General features: G+C 33.5%; 1 protein-coding gene and 1 pseudogene across 1 annotated transcript in view; one reads left to right on the forward strand and one right to left on the reverse strand.

The window, feature by feature from the left end:
• LOC143227941 (solute carrier family 53 member 1-like) overlaps positions 1-20194 on the reverse strand; it is a 34627-nt pseudogene extending 14433 nt beyond the window's left edge.
• A 259-nt stretch (positions 20195-20453) lies between these two features.
• Positions 20454-22272, forward strand: part of LOC143228724 (uncharacterized) — a 237245-nt gene continuing 235426 nt past the window's right edge. Inside the window, exon 1 of the mRNA XM_076460014.1 lies at positions 20454-20601. The gene's annotated coding sequence lies outside the window, so the exon portion shown is untranslated. The remainder of the gene's footprint in view (positions 20602-22272) is intronic.

Consider the following 22272-nt stretch of genomic DNA (forward strand, 5'->3'; position numbering starts at 1 on the left):
GAAACCTTCCCTTTGTTTGAACAACCCACATGGCCCTGAGGAAACTTTACCTTCATTTCAATAATTCCTACCTCCATCAAATGTTGTTCTGATAAATGGTTTCTGGGGTCCAGTTCAAAAATGAGAACATGATTTACTCCGGCGTCCACCCATACACATTAATACCAATCAAGAACATAAACAATATGATGAGTAAGGTGCCCCTGTACAGTCGAAACACAATACGCCAGTCATTCCTGGTTTTACTGAACACACCTACAAAGAAAAGGATTCTTATACAATTCCACCTTCATAGCATTCTATATAGATTATTCTTACTTCACCATTAGCAGCTCACCATCAAAATACAAGTGAGGTAAAATTATAGTTGTTTTTGTTAAGAGAGAATTACGTATATAATACTCAACTGAATAAAACAATTTTTATATCTTAAATTATTCTAACTGTACAAAATAATGAGAAATACTTGAAATAATTGTTATTATGATAAGTTTATAAAATAAATCCAGGTCCAAGACTATTTTAGAAAATGGGTAAAACATGAGCTACACAAGATAAGGAAATAAAACTTATTATTACAACTTTAGGATTCTTATCACAGTACAAGTTTGTATGTCATAAAGTGCTAGTACAAACCAAAATGTCAAACCAACAGACGGGGCAAACAGATTTCTTTATGTCCTGATGTGTAGTTTTGTCCAACTTTGTGAAAAATCTGATAACTCATTCACATCTTTAGAGATGAAACACAGAATAGGACCAAAGAGTTGATTCAGAGCACTAGTTAAAATTGAGAAGTTTCTGGTTCAAGCCCTGATCAGAGTAGATTTCGAACTTTGTGAAATATCTGATCTCAAAATAACTTTAAAGAAAGGAAAGAAGGTGGCTAAACCCATCATTTATTTTTTATCACCATCTATTTCATGCTAGTGAAAGGAAAGAAGGTGGCTAAACCCATCATTTGTTTTTTATCACCATATATTTCATACTAGAGAAAGAAAAGAAGGTGGCTAAACCCATCATTTATTTTTTTATCACCATCTATTTCCGCTAGTGAAAGGAAAGAAGGTGGCTAAACCCATCATTTGTTTTTTATCACCATATATTTCATACTAGAGAAAGGAAAGAAGGTGGCTGAACCCATCATTTATTTTTTATCACCATATATTTCATACTAGAGAAAGGAAAGAAGGTGGCTAAACCCATCATTTGTTTTTTTTATCACCATATATTTCATACTAGTGAAAGGAAAGAAGGTGGCTAAACGCATCATTTGTTTTTTTATCACCATCTATTTCACACTAGAGAAAGGAAAGAAGGTGGCTAAACCCATCATTTGTTTTTTTATCACCATAAACCCATATTTCACCATCTATTTACGCTAAAGAAAGAAAAGAAGGTGGCTAAACCCATCATTTGTTTTTTATCACCATCTATTTCACGCTAAAGAAAGGAAAGAGGTGGCTAAACCCATCATTTGTTTTTTTTTTATCACCATCTATTTCACACTAAAGAAAGGAAAGAAGGTGGCTAAACCCATCATTTGTTTTTTTTATCACCATCTATTTCACGCTAAAGAAGGGAAGAAGGTGGCTAAACCCATCATTTGTTTTTTTATCACCATCTATTTCACACTAGAAAGGAAGAAGGTGGCTAAACCCATCATTTGTTTTTTTTTCACCATCACCATAAAGAGAGAAAGGAAAGAAGGTGGCTAAACCCATCATTTGTTTTTATTCTACACTAAAGAAAGGAAGAAGGTGGCTAAACCCATCATTTGTTTTTTTTTATCACCATCTTTTTATCACCATCTATTTCACACTAAAGAAAGGAAAGAGATTGGCTAAACCCATCATTTGTTTTTTTATCACCATCTATTTCACTAGAGAAAGGAAAGAAGGTGGCTAAACCCATCATTTGTTTTTTTTATCACCATCTATTTCACACTAGAAAGGAAAGAAGGTGGCTAAACCCATCATTTGTTTTTTTATCACCATCTATTTCACGCTAGAGAAAGGAAAGAAGGTGGCTAAACCCATCATTTGTTTTTCACCATCTATTTCACGCTAAAGGAAAGAAGGTGGCTAAACCCATCATTTGTTTGTTTTTCACCATCTATTTCACACTAAAGAAAGGGAAGAAGGTGGCTAAACCCATCATTTGTTTTTTTTTTTTTATCACCATCTATTTCACACTAGAGAAAGGGAAGAAGGTGGCTAAACCATCATTTGTTTTTTTATCACCATCTATTTCACACTAGAGAAAGGAAGAGAAGGTGGCTAAACCCATCATTTGTTTTTTTATCACCATCTATTTCACACTAAAGAAAGGAAAGAAGGTGGCTAAACCCATCATTTGTGGCTAAACCCATCATTTGTTTTTTATCACCATCTATTTCACACTAGAGAAAGGAAAGAAGGTGGCTAAACCCATCATTTGTTTTTTTTTCACCATCTATTTCACACTAGAGAAAGGAAAGGGTGGCCATCATTTGTTTATTTTCACCATCTATTTCAACTAGGAAAGGAAAGAAGGTGGCTAAACCCATCATTTGTTTTTTTATCACCATCTATTTCATTTGTTTTATCACCATCTATTTCACACTAGAGAAAGGAAAAGGTGGCTGAACCATCATTTTTTTTTTTTATCACCATCTATTTCACACTAGAGAAAGGAAAGAAACCCATCATTTGTTTTTTTTATCACCATCTATTTCACACTAGAGAAAGGAAAGAAGGTGGCTAAACCCATCATTTGTTTTTTTTATCACCATCTATTTCACACTAGAGAAAGGAAAGAAGGTGGCTAAACCCATCATTTGTTTTTTATCACCATCTATTTGATACTAGAGAGGAAAGAAGGTGGCTAAACCCATCATTTGTTTTTTATCACCATCTATTTCACACTAGAGAAAGGAAAGAAGGTGGCTAAACCCATCATTTGTTTTTTATCACCATCTATTTCATACTAGAGAAAGGAAAGAGAGGTGGCTAAATCCATCATTTATTTTTTTTTTATCACCATCTATTTCACACTAGAGAAAGGAAAGAAGGTGGCTAAACCCATCATTTGTTTTTTATCACCATCTATTTCATACTAGAGAAAAAAAAGAAGGTGGCTGAACCCATCATTTGTTTTTTTATCACCATCTATTTCATACTAGAGAAAGGAAAGAAGGTGGCTAAACCCATCATTTGTTTTTTTTTATCACCATCTATTTCACGCTAAAGAAAGGAAAGAAGGTGGCTAAACCCATCATTTGTTTTTTATCACCATCTATTTCATACTAAAGTCCTTTCTTCTGGCCACATAGAAACTTTATGGGTTTGCATGTATTCATTTAAAAAGATAACACTAAACTTACAGGTTCAAGGTTGAGTTTAACTGTTATCAACATGGCTACACATAATATTCCACTGTTATTGGATTGCCCAATACATTACAATTACCACTCTTTGCTATTAAAGGAACACAAACATCACTGTAATCTTCCTCCTAAAATTCATAAATAGGAATATTTTTGTTTATAGCTGGTGTGAATATTTACTACTAACAAGAGAATAACAATATATTAACAATCTGTTGGATTTCTTTATCACAAAATATTCTGTTCAAAGTACCAACCTGAGGTGACTTTAAAGCTGTAAAAATCATTAGACTGCCTAACCCTAACACAATGTTTGTTTTAGAAAAACCATAACGTTATCCATTAAGCCTATCTTAGTAGTCTTCAAGTTCAATGAAGAGATATTTTTTGTCATCATGATGTTTCTACTATTAACACATTAAAATAGCTGAACAAATGGTTACCTGATAGAATGACAGTGGTGATCAGAACTAAAAAGGCACCAGAAAACAAGCCCACTTTGAAGGTTGTGGAACGGGACAGCTACGAAACCAAACAGTTATATAAAACAGAAAGACACAAGTTTCAACTGCTCTTATTAACAGAATACAAATACACATAATTTACTGGCCAAAACAGATGAATACTGATTTAACTGCAATCTTCTAACAAGTTTGACCACTAATAATAATGTACAACCATCAATGTCTTTTATAAGCCACCTCAACTTACTATTTCAACAGATGTTACTACCTCTGACCAGATGTTAAGTTATTCACCAGCAAACAGCAAAGTTCAATAAACACTGAATCCATAATGAAGGATTAAAAAAAAGGCCATTTCTGAATTTTTTTACAAAAAAACTTTAAAACAGAAAATATAATTTAAGTTCAGAACTATAAAGTAAGAATGGGTATTAATGTTAATTGTTATTAAATGTGAATCATAAGTGTAGATTATAAAGGATGACCCAGCCCTTATATTGTTACCTGGTAAAGTGTAGATTATAAAGGATGATCCAGCCCTTACATGGTTACCTGGGCACTAAGTGTAGATATAAAGGATGACCCAGCCCTTATATGGTTACCTGGGCACTAAGTGTAGATTATAAAGGATGATCCAGCCCTTACATGGTTACCTGGGCACTAAGTGTAGATTATAAAGGATAACCCAGCCCTTACATGGTTACCTGGGCACTAAGTGTAGATCATAAAGTATGATCCAACCCTTACATGGTTACCTGGTAATTAAGTGTAGATCATAAAGGATGACCCAGCCCTTACATGGTTACCTGGTAATTAAGTGTAGATCATAAAGGATGACCCAGCCCTTACATGGTTACCTGATCATTAAGTGTAGATTATAAAGGATGACCCAGACCTTACATGGTTACCTGATCATTAAGTGTAGATTATAAAGGATAACCCAGCCCTTACATGGTTACCTGGTAATTAAGTGTAGATTATAAAAAATGATCAAGCCCTTACATGGTTACCTGGGTACTAAGTGTAGATTATAAAGGATAACCCAGCCCTTACATGGTTACCTGGGCACAAAGTGTAGATTATAAAGGATAACCCAGCCCTTACATGGTTACCTGGGCACTAAGTGTAGATCATAAAGTATGATCCAACCCTTACATGGTTACCTGGTAATTAAGTGTAGATCATAAAGGATGACCCAGCCCTTACATGGTTACCTGGGCACTAAGTGTAGATCATAAAGTATGATCCAACCCTTACATGGTTACCTGGTCATTAAGTGTAGATCATAAAGGATGACCCAGCCCTTACATGGTTACCTGGGCATTAAGTGTAGATTATAAAGGATAACCCAGCCCTTATATGGTTACCTGGGCATTAAGTGTAGATTATAAAGGATAACCCAGCCCTTACATGGTTACCTGGGCACTAAGTGTAGATTATAAAGGATAACCCAGCCCTTACATGGTTACCTGGGCATTAAGTGTAGATCATAAAGGATGATCCAGCCCTTACATGGTTACCTGGTCATTAAGTGTAGATCATAAAGGATATCCAACCCCAGCCCTTACATGGTTACCTGGGCACTTAAGTGTAGATTATAAAGGATAACCCAGCCCTTACATGGTTACCTGGGCATTAAGTGTAGATTATAAAGGATAACCCAGCCCTTACATGGTTACCTGGGCACTAAGTGTAGATCATAAAGGATGACCCAGCCCTTACATGGTTACCTGGTAATTAAGTGTAGATTATAAAGGATGACCCAGACCTTACATGGTTACCTGATCATTAAGTGTAGATTATAAAGGATAACCCAGCCCTTACATGGTTACCTGGTAATTAAGTGTAGATTATAAAAAATGATCAAGCCCTTACATGGTTACCTGGGCACTAAGTGTAGATTATAAAGGATGACCCAGCCCTTACATGGTTACCTGGGCATTAAGTGTAGATTATAAAGGATGACCAACCCTTACATGGTTACCTGGGCATTAAGTGTAGATCATAAAGGATGATCCAGCCCTTACATGGTTACCTGGTCATTAAGTGTAGATCATAAAGGATGACCCAGCCCTTACATGGTTACCTGGGCATTAAGTGTATTAAAGGATGACCCAGCCCTTACATGGTTACCTGGGCATTAAGTGTAGATTATAAAGGATGACCAGCCCTTACATGGTTACCTGGGCACTAAGTGTAGATTATAAAGGATAACCCAGCCCTTACATGGTTACCTGGGCACTAAGTGTAGATCATAAAGGATGACCCAGCCCTTACATGGTTACCTGGGCAGTAAGTGTAGATTATAAAGGATGATCCAGCCCTTACATGGTTACCTGGGCATTAAGGTGTAGATTATAGAAGTATGACCCAACCCTTACATGGTTACCTGGGCATTAAGTGTAGATCATAAAGGATGACCCAGCCCTTACATGGTTACCTGGGCATTAAGTGTAGATTATAAAGGATGATCCAGCCCTTACATGGTTACCTGGGCATTAAGTGTAGATTATAAAGGATGACCCAGCCCTTACATGGTTACCTGGTCATTAAGTGTAGATTATAAAGGATGATCCAGCCCTTACATGGTTACCTGGGCATTAAGTGTAGATCATAAAGTATGATCCAACCCTTACATGGTTACCTGGTCATTAAGTGTAGATCATAAAGGATGACCCAGCCCTTACATGGTTACCTGGGCATTAAGTGTAGATTATAAAGGATGAACCAGTCCTTATATGGTTACCTGGGCATTAAGTGTAAATTATAAAGGATGACCCAGCCCTTACATGGTTACCTGGGCATTAAGTGTAGATTATAAAGGATGAACCAGCCCTTACATGGTTACCTGGGCATTAAGTGTAAATTATAAAGGATGACCCAGCCCTTACATGGTTACCTGGGCATTAAGTGTAGATTATAAAGGATGACCCAGCCCTTACATGGTTACCTGGGCATTAAGTGTAGATTATAAAGGATGAACCAGCCCTTACATGGTTACCTGGGCATTAAGTGTAGATTATAAAGGATGACCCAGCCCTTACATGGTTACCTGGGCATTAAGTGTAGATTATAAGGATGACCCAGCCCTTACATGGTTACCTGGGCATTAAGTGTAGATTATAAAGGATGACCCAGCCCTTACATGGTTACCTGGGCATTAAGTGTAAATTATAAAGGATGAACCAGCCCTTACATGGTTACCTGGGCATTAAGTGTAGATTATAAAGGATGACCCAGCCCTTACATGGTTACCTGGGCATTAAGTGTAGATTATAAAGGATGACCCAGCCCTTACATGGTTACCTGGGCATTAAGTGTAGATTATAAAGGATGACCCAGCCCTTACATGGTTACCTGGGCATTAAGTGTAGATTATAAAGGATGAACCAGCCCTTACATGGTTACCTGGGCATTAAGTGTAAATTATAAAGGATGACCCAGCCCTTACATGGTTACCTGGGCATTAAGTGTAGATTATAAAGGATGAACCAGCCCTTACATGGTTACCTGGGCATTAAGTGTAGATTATAAAGGATGACCCAGCCCTTACATGGTTACCTGGGCATTAAGTGTAGATTATAAAGGATGACCCAGCCCTTACATGGTTACCTGGGCATTAAGTGTAGATTATAAAGGATGACCCAGCCCTTACATGGTTACCTGGGCATTAAGTGTAGATTATAAAGGATGACCAGCCCTTACATGGTTACCTGGGCATTAAGTGTAGATTATAAAGGATGACCCAGCCCTTACATGGTTACCTGGGCATTAAGTGTAGATTATAAGGATGACCCAGCCCTTACATGGTTACCTGGGCATTAAGTGTAGATTATAAAGGATGACCCAGCCCTTACATGGTTACCTGGGCATTAAGTGTAGATTATAAAGGATGACCCAGCCCTTACATGGTTAGCCCTGGGCATTAAGTGTAGATTATAAAGGATGACCCAGCCCTTACATGGTTACCTGGGCATTAAGTGTAGATTATAAAGGATGACCCAGCCCTTACATGGTTACCTGGGCATTAAGTGTAGATTATAAAGGATGACCCAGCCCTTACATGGTTACCTGGGCATTAAGTGTAGATTATAAAGGATGACCCAGCCCTTACATGGTTACCTGGGCATTAAGTGTAGATTATAAAGGATGACCCAGCCCTTACATGGTTACCTGGGCATTAAGTGTAGATTATAAAGGATGAACCAACCCTTACATGGTTACCTGGGCATTAAGTGTAGATTATAAAGGATGACCCAGCCCTTACATGGTTACCTGGGCATTAAGTGTAGATTATAAAGGATGACCCAGCCCTTACATGGTTACCTGGGCATTAAGTGTAGATTATAAAGGATGACCCAGCCCTTACATGGTTACCTGGGCATTAAGTGTAGATTATAAAGGATGACCCAGCCCTTACATGGTTACCTGGGCATTAAGTGTAGATTATAAAGGATGATAACCCAGCCCTTACATGGTTACCTGGGCATTAAGTGTAGATTATAAAGGATGACCCAGCCCTTACATGGTTACCTGGGCATTAAGTGTAGATTATAAAGGATGACCCAGCCCTTACATGGTTACCTGGGCATTAAGTGTAGATTATAAAGGATGAACCAGCCCTTATATGGTTACCTGGGCATTAAGTGTAGATTATATAAGGATGACCCAGCCCTTACATGGTTACCTGGGCATTAAGTGTAGATTATAAAGGATGAACCAGCCCTTACATGGTTACCTGGGCATTAAGTGTAGATTATAAAGGATGACCCAGCCCTTACATGGTTACCTGGGCATTAAGTGTAGATTATAAAGGATGACCCAGCCCTTACATGGTTACCTGGGCATTAAGTGTAGATTATAAAGGATAACCCAGCCCTTTATATGGTTACCTGGTAATTAAGTGTAGATTATAAAGGATGATCCAACCCTTATATGGTTACCTGGTAATTAAGTGTAGATTATAAAGGATGACCCAGCCCTTACATGGTTACCTGGTCATTAAGTGTAGATTATAAAGGATGACCCAGCCCTTACATGGTTACCTGGTCATTAAGTGTAGATTATAAAGGATGACCCAGACCTTACATGGTTACCTGGCATTAAGTGTAGATTATAAAGGATGACCCAGACCCTTACATGGTTACCTGGTCATTAAGTGTAGATTATAAAAGGATCCAACCCAGTACCCTTATATGGTTACCTGGTCATTAAGTGTAGATTATAAAGGATGACCCAGCCCTTACATGGTTACCTGGTATTAAGTGTAGATTATAAAAGGATGACCCATGCCCTTACATGGTTACCTGGTCATTAAGTGTAGATTATAAAGGATGACCCAGCCCTTACATGGTTACCTGGTATTAAGTGTAGATTATAAAGGATGACCCAGCCCTTACATGGTTACCTGGTCATTAAGTGTAGATTATAAAGGATGACCCAGCCCTTACATGGTTACCTGGTAATTAAGTGTAGATTATAAAGGATGATCCAGCCCTTACATGGTTACCTGGTAATTAAGTGTAGATTATAAAGGATGACCCAGCCCTTACATGGTTACCTGGTATTAAGTGTAGATTATAAAGGATAACCCAGCCCTTTATATGGGTACCTGGTCATTAAGTGTAGATTATAAAGGATGACCCAGCCCTTACATGGTTACCTGGTCATTAAATGTAGATTATAAAGGATGACCCAGCCCTTACATGGTTACCTGGTAATTAAGTGTAGATTATAAAGGATGACCCAGCCCTTACATGGTTACCTGGTATTAAGTGTAGATTATAAAGGATGACCCAGCCCTTACATGGTTACCTGGTCATTAAATGTAGATTATAAAGGATGACCCAGCCCTTTATATGGTTACCTGGTCATTCAATGGTGGAACCCTTAACCTCTTCATTGCTTTCTGTCTGTCACCAGCTTCCAGCTCTGTTGTGAAAAGTGTCTGTAAATAGTATTTAAATTACATTATGTCTCGTAGATTAGTGGAAAGAAATGCTGCAGAAAGTAGCTCGTCACATCCACAACCAATCAGAATCTTTCATCAGATGATCTTACATATGTATTCAAGTTTGATTACATTCTAGCTAACCAACATAAAGCAGTTCTGATGTATTCAAGAAACATATTAAACCATAACGAAGAGAACACAGATTTTAAATATGTTTAGCATTTTGTAATATTTAGGATTAAACTTTAACTCCAATGATCAAAATACGTTAAATTTCCTTTCAAGAATTTGTTAATCTAAATAAGATTATATAATACATTACCTATAGTTCAAAGAATAACAATAGATTAATACATGCAGAGAAATTATCAGAATATTATTGAATTCATGTTTGTTACTGATTCCAAAATATAGAAACTGTTACGATATGACCATTTCTCTACTTGTAGAGAATTAGTTTTATTTCAATGAAGTGTAAAGGTGCTAATACTGTTACCCAAATGAGGCAGAAGATACAGAAAATATTTTTTTAGGATTACTTGTATCTACACTTGGTGGCAGTATTATCTACATGTAAATTGAATTGTTCTAATCTCTAACATCCAATTTGTTTTTTACAATTATGAAACTGTAACCATGTTAAAATCTAACATATTCCAACCACCTCTAAGTTCACTTTCAACCTAAATAAGGATGAGATGAAATTGAGCTTTATGAAATTAAAATAGAGATATTAGGATTAAATAACACTGATTTCAATGAGAAATAACTTAACAGAATTAGATGTAGCAAAGTTAAACTACAGGTAGATCAAACAGAATCAAATTATTGTGGATTAGGTGAGAAAGAATTAGATGAAACAGTTGCATTCAGTAAAATTAAATAAATATACTAGAACTGGGTGGAAATGGTTTTAGAAGTTTACATGAAGTAATACTAAACAAAGTAGTTTTAAATAAAGTTTGTTTAATTGAGGTAAAATTTGATAAAACAGAATTATATGAAATAAAATAAAACAAGCTACCACTAAATGATTGGATAATATTAAACCAAATGTACACAACTGACCATCTGTGACCTGTCCACCACGAGTACTTACACTACCACTATATGACTGGATATATTAAACTAAATGATTTGTTTATTTGTTATAAACCACAAATTTACACAACTGACCACCTATGACCTGTCCACCTTGAGTATTTAATCTACCACTATGATTGGATAATATTAAATTAAATGATTTTTGTTTTAAAGCACAAACTTACACAACTGACCATCTGTGACCTGTCCACCATGAGTATTTAAACTACCACTATATGATTGGACAATATTTGATTTTTGTTTTAAAGCACAAACTTACACAACTGACCATCTGTGACCCGTCCACCATGAGTAGCTAAACTCAGTGTTTAACACCATAAAATTACTAACTTTTCGATGAAATTCTTCAAGACTAAATTAGATTAATCAGAATTAAATAAAGTATAGTTTGGAAAAGCAGTTTAGGATTTGTTGAAGTAAGGTTAGGTAAATCAGGAGTATAACCACTGATCATGTCCCTTAACGTGGAACAGCGAGGAGTAGCCAATGCTTTGTGAAATAAAACAAACAAACAATGAAACTCATATTTATTCCAATTCCATGTGTGATTTGTATTTCCACAAATAGTTTCATTTCACATCCAGTATCAACAAAACCAATTTTACCTCAGTTTCTTGAATGAGTTTGTCAATATCCTTGTTAGTATAAAATGGTGCCACCTCCACGTAAGTCTGTCTCCATTTTGCTCCAGCATCAGTACCTAATAACTATTAAATTTTATTTAAATACAGAACATTAACTTGTTCTTAATGCTACGAGAAGTCTGACATGGTTACAAGTCACAAAACAAATAAAACGTCACAGTTTACAAAAATTAAATATTCAAACTACAAATATTTTCATTTTAAACCAAGTTAATACACTGCAAGAATAAAAAAAAACAAACAATAAAATAATACATGTTTACCTAATCTGCTAACTTTTTGCCCTGGTAAGAAATGTGAACTTTTGTTGGCATATTAAGACAAAACCATTTAACTTGAAAAGACTCTTTAGGGATCTTGAAATTTATATGAAAAAGAAACAAGTTATTTTACTGCTAACACTAAATAGTTCTATCAACCAATCTTAAATATATACGAGTGTACACGACCAGAAATATTTTCTATTAATTACTCACCATACTAAATATTCTAGTCTTTTCTTACACTAAATATCCTTTAGGGACTTATACAATCACATTCTTAAACAATCTACCAAAACAATTATTAGAAAATACAATGCATAAGCACCAAAACGATTTACGGTACACAGAGAAACGTTGTACAACTAATGCTTTTCTTTATATAAATTACAATCACAGTACTATCATAAGCATATCTCATAGTATTTAATAATTTTGCTGACAGACAAAAATAAAAAGGTCGTGAAAAGCAGACAATAAGAATTAGAAAAACAAAACTAATTTCATCGTCGTTTTATAAGGACAAAAATAAAGATTCTGTAGTTGTCAAACATACATTAAGAAAAAGTAAAGTCTGCACCTTAAAAGTAAAAGCACTAAGTAAGATCATCGTTAGAAGAAAGTAATATACGTTCAGTTGTTTAACATTTAAGTATAAACAGTTTCCATTTGCATGGCTGAGCACTTCAAAATGATTAGTTTAGAATTTCGCGCAAAGCTACACAAGAGCTGTGTGCTAGCCAATCTTAATTTAGCAGTGTAGAACTAGATGGGAAGGCAACAAGTAATCACCACCCACCATCAACTCTTGGACTACTCTTTAAGCAACGAGTAATGGAATTGACAGTCGCATTATAATGAGCATGTTTGGCGTGATGGGGATTCGAACCCGTGACCATCATATCATGAGCCGAGTGCCTTAACCACCTGGCCATGCTGAGCCTTCAAAATGATAACAGTGAAATATGAGAATTATCATTGAAACACTTTAGAGATTGGTTTTATTAGAATTCTGTTCCTCAATAATAGGATAAAAATCAATGATAATGAGCTAACAAAAGAAAATTATTTTAAAGAGAATCTAAATAAAACTTTAATAATCTTTGTTGAGAGAAAGAAAAATTCTATAAAAACTTACCTTATCATGTTTTTTCAAAATTTTTCTAAAACCAGTAAAGTTAAGATTCTGGTAATTCTGCAAAAGGATCAAACTCAGGTAAAACTCACTAAACGCAAGCTTCAGCTCATGAATCTTTCGTGTGTGTGTTCGTACCTGCCTCTGGGTTTCTCTGTTCAAGACTTTCAAGTTGAAAGTTAACCTAGTGTTTGAAAAAACAAATAATCACATCATGTCAACCAAATTAGATCGATTTTGCGACTAATAATTTAAAATTGAATATTCTACATGAGATGAGTTCTTAAAAGTAAATATTAAAAAATACACCAAATTATAGATTGTAGCAAGTCACGTCATGAGTCGAATGCAGCACTGTTTAAAATTAGATGTTTATAATGTCAAAATACTAAGTCTATAGTTTCTTGTAAATTAGGAACTTCAAATATGAAATAAGAACTTCATATATTTATATTTTGCTGAGATATGGTTTATGTACTGAATCAAACACGGTGACCCCTGTTCAACTCTTTCTAATTTTGAAAATGGTCCCTTATACACATTTACTTTAATATACAACATGTGAATAACCAATTGACAGCTTAGAATGCCCCCTATTGGTTTTCTCAGCCATTTTAATCTGTGGAAAGGCTACCACATTCTCTCAAATGAACTTTTCAAGAAGGTAGGTCATGTCTTTAGTCAGTTCAAAGTTTCATATTTTTTTAAACATAAATAAATCTCAGTTACTAAGCTTAATAAATTACAGTAGAGTTATTTATGATTCATTAGTTACTCAACTGTACATATTGGGCAGTTTAATGACCAGGTTGATCCATATTTATTTCAGTTTTTTTCCAGCATCATATTCAACTTAGTAATTGTAAATTCTAACTCTGAACATATCTTTGTGACATGAATGTATGAATAATGTGTCAAAAAATTTACAAAACCTTCCCCAAACTTTCAGTGGCATCACACTACCCACAAAATGACAAACAATGCTAAACTAGAATTCTTGATAAGAACTATTCCACTATGATTTCATAATGCCTGTGGTTGTCGTGCAACTTGCTGGTTCATGTTCAAATATAATATTGAGCAGAGACTCGCAAAACATTTGTTGTCAAATTAGCGTCTTTACTACAACAGTACTGCTTTAAATACACGATTTCCAATATAATACAAAATAATTATAATCACAAACATTGGAATCTACAGTTCCATTTGTCTTAGGCCTAACATTAGAACCCTTCGTAAAATACAACCAACATTTGTTAAAAGACATAAATTAACAATGTAGCTTGCGTACATTTTTTGCTTTAGTTTAATTAGAGTTAGACTTTACTGCACATAATACCCTAAATACATAAACTTGTGTGTTTTTTTTTACACTCCAATATTAGATTTTTTTACAAATTTCGATAAACATTGTTGTGCAAAATGTTTACCAAAGTATGATTACATCTGCCTTTTGTTTACACCCATTAAAATTAAGTGCGCATGAACATGCAGGTTAAAAAGTATGGCAAGTATCCATCTTTAGGTAAAAAGTGAGTATCACAGTAACAAGTAACAAACTCGCCCCTACGTTATATCACCTTGACAAAACAAGTGAACCTAATAACATAGTGAAAAGAACTTATGTAGAATTAAACTTATGAAACAGATTTTTAAATAACATTTAAAACATACATAAAAATATTTTAAAAATTATCAAATTGGACATTACTTCATCTGCTCATACATTTATTGAGAACCAGTTAGACTGCACATACATTTCCAATGATGGCAAAATATCACCTGCACAACTCAGAAGTGACCAATCAACTGGTTTGTTGTCATGGTAACTAAAGATTTATTATGGGTACAATGTCATAAAGAAGTCCTACAATTGGAGAGTGAAAATGTTAAGGATTTAATGTCTTTCCTTATGCCATAACACAGGTTGGATGATTGATACACATCAGGACAAAGCATGATGGGAATTGTCTTCCTTGTTTTAAGAAATAAAAGTTCCTTAAAAATGAATTCATTGTTAACTATGATGATTGAAAGATTGTATTTCCATCACAATGCATAGAGAGCTTAAAAATAGCAGTCCCTTTTGGTATTGGTATCAATCATCATTACAGTACTTAGGATTACCACAGTGATAAAAAAGTGTGAGTCAGCACTTCTGTCTCGTGTGTTCTTATCACAACCATGTCTACTCTTACATTTCATTTGTGCTTCATATGTTAGTTACTAAGAACTAACACAAAACTATGTCTACTCTTACATTTCATTTGTGCTTCATATGTTAGTTACTAAGAACTAACACAAAACTATGTCTACTCTTACATTTCATTTGTGCTTCATATGTTAGTTACTAAGAACTAACACAAAACCATCTTACCTCTTTACTGAAGTTTTATTTTTTACACCAGAAACTCTTAAAGCATTATTCAACTCCGTCTTTAAGTTGCTAAACTTACGAGTTCCTTCTGCTAGCTTTTCTGAAAAAGGAAAGACACTTGAAAAATAATTTTTAAAGCCACATCAAATACAATCAAATTCTAAACTTTGTTACTTACACTCAGATAATATAAGAAACCAGTTTTTTTAAAGAGAAAGGTATTTTTTGTTACTTACACTCAGATAATATAAATCACAGTTTTTTAAAAGACAAAATGACCCACATTTTGTTTACTTAACACTCAGATAATATAAAAACCAGTTTTTTTTAAAGAGACAAGGTATTTTTGTTACTTACACTCAGATAATATAAGTTACACTCAAGTAATATAAGAAACCAGTTTTTTGTTGTTTTAAAAGACAAGTATTTTTGTTACTTACACTCAGATAATATAAGAAACCAGTTTTTTTTCAAAGACAAGGTATTTTGTTTTTTTTAAAGTAATAGAAGAAACCAGTTTTTTGTTTTTTTAAAGAGACAAGTTGTTTTGTTACCTACACTCAGATAATATATTTTTTTTTTAAGAACAAGGTTTTTTTTTTTTCAGATAATAAGAGACAAGGTAATATAAGAAACCAGTTTTTTTGTTTTTTTTAAAGAGACAAGGTTGTTTTGTTACCTACACTCATATAATATAAGAAACCAGTTTTTTTTAAACAGATAAGGTATTTTTTGTTACTTACACTCAGATAATATAACAAGCCAGTTTTTTTTAAACAGATAAGGTATTTTTTGTTACTTACACTCGGGTAATATAACAAACCAGTTTTTTTTAAACAGATAAGGTATTTTTTGTTACTTACACTCGGGTAAAATAAGAAACCAGTTTTTTTGTTTTTTTTAAAGAGACAAGGTTGTTTTGTTACCTACACTCAGATAATATAAGAAACCAGTTTTTTTTTTAAACAGATAAGGTATTTTGTTACTTACTCAGATAATATAACAAACCAGTTTTTTTAAACAGATAACGTATTTTTGTTACTTACACTCAGATAATATAACAAGCCAGTTTTTTTTAAAAGAGGCAAGGTATTTTTTGTTACTGACCTGAAAAAAAAGTGTTTATTTTGGCTAATTCCTTGTCACAGTAGTGAAAAAATTCTTCATCAAACATTACAAAATATCGGGTAATTTCTCTTTGTTCAACAACTGAAACAAGAAATTGAAAATATTAAAAATGTCATGAATCTGCTAAATCAAATAGCAGAAACAAACTGTTTACAGCGACCCTACAAATTTATAACATTTTATACATAATTATTTAAATTAATATATTTACCATTTAAATTTTTTGTGTTACTTTTTTGGCTCAAATGTCTGGATTTTTATTGTTTTTTCTTGACACAAGGTGAACAAATTTACAACAAATAATTTACAAAAGATTCTGTTCTATGTCTTGTGACATGCATTTCTTATTCATTCTAATGTTCCTGTTATTTATCATATACTACTTTTAAAAAAAAAAAACTCTTCAGTGTCAGGTTTAGAAAATAATTCCTTATCAGCATAAATGCACATATAAGCTGCGTGTTTTGATTATTGTCAAACCAAATCATCTATTATGTGTACCATAATACTTTTAATATTTAAAAAACACCAACATTAATTATTAAAATTACAAATGTTTTTGTGCTACCAAAATAACCCAGCATGTATCGATCACAATGATACACTAAAAACAATTCACATAAAAGTTATTCTTATAAAAAACATCGCATATTGGACTTTGTTATTACTGTTTGTTGAAAACAAAGGTATTCCCAATCAACTACAATACTACATGACATGGACAGAAAGAGTGAAGATTTAAAGTAACATGACTAACTCTAACCAGTTTTTCTTAAAGAGACAAGGTATTTTTTTGTTACTTATCTGAAATGTTAGTGAACTCAGGTAATATGACTAAGTAACATGACTAACTCTCTGCCGATGTACAGAAAGAGTGTAGATTTAACATGACTAACTCTCTGCTGATGTAAGAAAAGTGTAGATTTAAAGTAACACGTAACTCTCTACCGGCGTGCAGAAAGAGTGAAAATTTAAAGTAACATGACTAACTCTCTACCGGCGTTACAGAAAGATGAAAATTTAAAGTAACACGACTAACTCTCTACCGACGTACAGAAAGAGTGAAAATTTAAAGTAACACGACTAACTCTCTACCGACGTGCAGAAAGAGTGAAGATTTAAAGTAACATAACTAACTCTAACCACGACTAACTCTCTGACTAAGTAACATCACTAACTCTCTGCCGATGTACAGAAAGAGTGTAGATTTAAAGTAACATGACTAACTCTCTGCCGATGTACAGAAAGAGTGAAGATTTAAAGTAACATGACTAACTCTCTGCGATGAACAGAAAGAGTGTAGATTTAAAGTGACACGACTAATTCTCTACCGATGTACAGAAAGAGTGTAGATTTAAAGTAACATGACTAACTCTCTGTCGGCGGTGCGTCTCCATTGCTGCATACAACATTCCTTTCATCTCCTGTTAAGAATAATTAATACAAAAACATCAACAGATCATTCATAAGTATAGTCACATAATATTTACTGAATTTTCTTTTGTTTAAAGCTCATAATACAAAAACAGTAATAAAACATACTGTGATAAGTTAACTATCTTTAGCTTTTAAAATAAGCTTCCATATCAACACAACCATATATATTTAAAGAAACCAACCAAAGAAAATATGTTTTGCTATACTTAGTAAGGAATCTCAAGATGCTTTAAAATGGGTGATTATATATTATTCAGGGTGAAAAAAAAAAACATTATAACAGCATCACTACAAGCATTAAAAATTTAAAGCAATGGAGAAAATACTATATGAAGGATAGAAAGTAAAACTTACTTCCAATAATGAATAAATTAATTACTTATGATACAATATCATTCATATTATATCACCAAAGGGCTTTATTGAAGATTGTTACAATACTTCAAAGATGTAAATAAATCAACTACAACATTGAAACTTAAAATACATATGATCTTTGGTAACTCTTACTAACATGTAAAACAAAATAAATAGGCTAGTTACAGCAGAGTAAAACCCACAATAAAAACATTATGTAAGAAATTACACCTACAAACTATAACAAAAAAAATCTTATCAAACAATCAACATCACATTTATAAATTAATCATCATATGAGAGGTTAAAATGCTATCAAAATAATAAGTACATACAAAATCAAACTGCAAAGATAGACACATGCATCTGTATATGATTTAAAATACAACATAATATTATATTAAAGTCATGTACAAACTAAGGTTTAAAACATCACATTTAAGATAAAAGTATAGAACAAGTTGACACAAAATACATAAATGTAAATTATTATCAACTATATTAAAATATAAACAATTTAAAACAGCCTACAGATGTATTACCATTAATAACACAATTATTATATCAAAGTTCAATATTTGGAGGCAGTTAAACACAATTATAAGCAACAAATTAGAATATTCTTGTTTAAGACTATTTATAGCAAACTTTTCACTCACTTTGTTGCAAGTATTAAAACTATTTTCATGAATAATGATTTATTAAGTAAGACCATCATATTTATACTGCATTTACATGGGGTAAGCGTGGATTAAGTAATCTGAGGGTCGCATCCCGTCGTGCCAAACATGCTGTAGCCCTTTCAGCCGTGGGGTGTTATAATCAATCCCACTATTACGTTGGTACAAGAGTAGCCCAAGAGTTAGCAGTGGGTGGTGATGACTAGTCCCTCTTGTCTTACACTACTAAATTAGGGATGGCTAGCGCAGATAGCCTTCAAGTAGCTTTGAGCAAAATTCAAACAACTGACAAGCATTTACTTAAATCTGCTATGAACATTTTAAATGTGATAAACAAAATACGAAAATCAAATATTCATTAGACATATTTTTAACTCTAGATACAATGTTTCAATCAGGCTAATAATATTGATAGGTTAGCCTGATGAACCAAATAAGAGTTGAGGTTTTTCCATACTTTGAAGAAATATTTATAATGAGATCCTAGACTTCATTTTAAACAGTGAAGTGTTTAATTAAAAGGTCTTCCACACAAGTTTCGTGCCATGTGCTGTTATAACATATATTAAGATTTTTTTTCTCTCCCTTTCTTCATAAATATAGTGTGAATGATTACGTGAATTTTGAAATTTCACAATGTGAAGTTAAAGTTCTACCAATTTCGGTTTCAAAGCTCACCTTTGGTTTCAGTGAAAGTATCAACAGAAGAACTTAAAGAGGTTGACACACTTTATAAGAGACACACAGAGAATATTTTGCATTTATTAGTTATTTAAAATTAAAGCCCAGAATTAGCAACTTGACAACACTTGAGAGAAGTACAGCTTTCAGCTCCATCATATATCACGGATGAAATTATGTCATATTAATTTTATTGCATTACACTATAGTAAAGCCTATCATTTAGTGTGCAAGTTGATTAATAACAGTAATAAGGCCCAAACTAGTAATACTACACAGTGACAGAATTTTTTATATGTTGAGCTTAAAAATTCAGTACTAAAGTTACAGTAGCGAACAATATATAAGCTACACAAGTAATATTTGTTGTTACTAGTAATACCACTACCTGTCTTTAACAATTTAGCACACAAATTTAACATCTTACCTCGTAAGTGATATACTGTTTCCGCCATTCTGGCGTTATATGTGCAGATAAATGTTCAGCAAATTTCATTATAATAAACGACTAAATTTCACTTACAATTCTCCACTATAATTCATCACCATTAAATACTTTCAGTTTAAACTAAATCGTACGATATTATAAACACTTCACTACACTTGCCAGCTGATACCTCCTGCGCCGTGTTTCGTTAAACTTGCAATCTGATTGGCCAATAATACACAAAAGATTTTCTAGCCCCGGCCTAGAATTTCCTACAAAATTTCTGCAACTTCATTGGTCAATATGTAGAAATATAAACTTGGACCTAATAGGTATGTTTGCTTAAAAGACAGGTGCACGTGCTCGTTTAGTTTATCTGGTTGAGTGCGTAAAGTGTGTACGTTGGAGGAAGATTTTGTTTACGCTGTGTTAGGCGTACCATCTGTATTTCGTAAACGTTGGCGATTATTTTCGTCACAAAGTATCATTTTGTGCATAATAAGTTTATGATAAATATTAACTGATAAAAGCGTAACTGGGTTTGAAATATATTAATATCCAAGACATCAAGAATTGTTTGGCTTAAGGTAAATATTTTGTGTTTTGTTTTTGAAATACAAATGTTTTCCTCAGTGTATTTCTTTGTGACATATTTTCAAGGGTGCATGCACCTAATGTACACTTGTAAAATATATTTGTGCAGTTAAAAACTCACTATATATATATATATATATAAGTTCAAGTGGATAACTAGTTTTGTAATCTAAGATTACAAAATTCCATTCCAAAGTTCATAAATAAATGTATTTACGAGAATATTTTTCTTTTCTGGACCATTTGTTACTAGACCTGAATTTATGAGGTGCAACAAGATGTATTTTTAAAAAATGATCAAATTAAAATATATTTGTGCAGTTGAAAAAAATCTTTGAGAAAATAGCTGAACTTTCTTTATTTTTGACCTTGTGTTTGATACGTTCCACACTCAAACCTGACATTATCGTTTATTAAATCTTAGTGATATAATATGTGACTCTCAATTTGGTTTCTGCTAAAGTATTATGTTTATCTATGTAGCTTCTTTTAGAGTATTAACTATGTGTAAATTCATGTTTAAAATATACATGTTTAATATTTTCAACACAGCTCTTCTTTACTCTGGATCTGTGCGTAATACTAGTTAATTTTAAAAGTATGAACCCTTAATCTTTGGGAGGCCCAGCATGTGGGTTGTTGAGGAGCCGACTCGTAATCCGAGGGTCGCGGGTTCGAATCCAATCACACAAAACATGCTTGCCGTTTCAGCCGTGAGGATGTTGTAAAGTTTGGTTAATGCCACTATTCGTTGGTTAAAGAGTATCCCAAGAGTTGGCGATGGGTAGTGATGACTAGCTGTCTTCCCTTTAGTCTTACACTACTAAATTAGGGACGGTTAGTGCAGGTAGTCCTTGTGTAGCTTTGCGCGAAATTCAAAACAAACACACCTATCTAAGATTCTACCTTAATTCATAGAACTAATAAGAGGAAGCAAAAGAATACAGTAAGTCGATCACATTATATTTCTATATATCAGTGGTGACCAAAGCTTTCGTTTAATACAGGACTCGCCAGCCTGACTAGTATACAAATGTGGTCTTCATACTATTGGAATTATGAATGTCATGTACATCAACTATTATGATGTGAACTGAATCAGGTACGCAGATATTGAAATTACTGTTAATCGTATTTTAAGTTATTTATTTGCATATTGAAATAACTGTGTGCAATATTTCTGACCATTAGATGGCGTTATAAAATAGTATATATAAAGTCAACGGTTAAAAGTAGTGTTATGGGTGAGTGTCTTAAACTCCGGTTGTCTTCCGATGTTTTTTTAATAAACCCCGGAAGACATCAAAACTTAAATTACTCGCACATAAATTGAATTGGAAAGGATATGTAATTAATTCGTTCTTTTTTGTTATTATTATTACTACAACAACGTTGAAGCAATAAACAATACTCTGCTGTCTGACTGTCCTGGTTACTAAACCTACGATCGCCCATGATGCTAGTACCTATCGTTACAATGACAAACATTCGGTCGCTTTAGCCAGACCGTAGGTACCTGCACTCATGTATGTTTAAATGTCTTGGTAATTAATATAAATAGGATTTTTAAATATATTTTATTTCTTATTTCACACGGGTGGTGATAGTAAGTAATTTTGTTGTTGTTTTTATAAAAGCATGTTTACGTAATTATAGCCCTCTCA

The sequence above is a fragment of the Tachypleus tridentatus genome, chromosome 10, assembly GCF_004210375.1.
Source record: "Tachypleus tridentatus isolate NWPU-2018 chromosome 10, ASM421037v1, whole genome shotgun sequence".
In the NCBI taxonomy this organism is placed as follows: domain Eukaryota; kingdom Metazoa; phylum Arthropoda; class Merostomata; order Xiphosura; family Limulidae; genus Tachypleus; species Tachypleus tridentatus.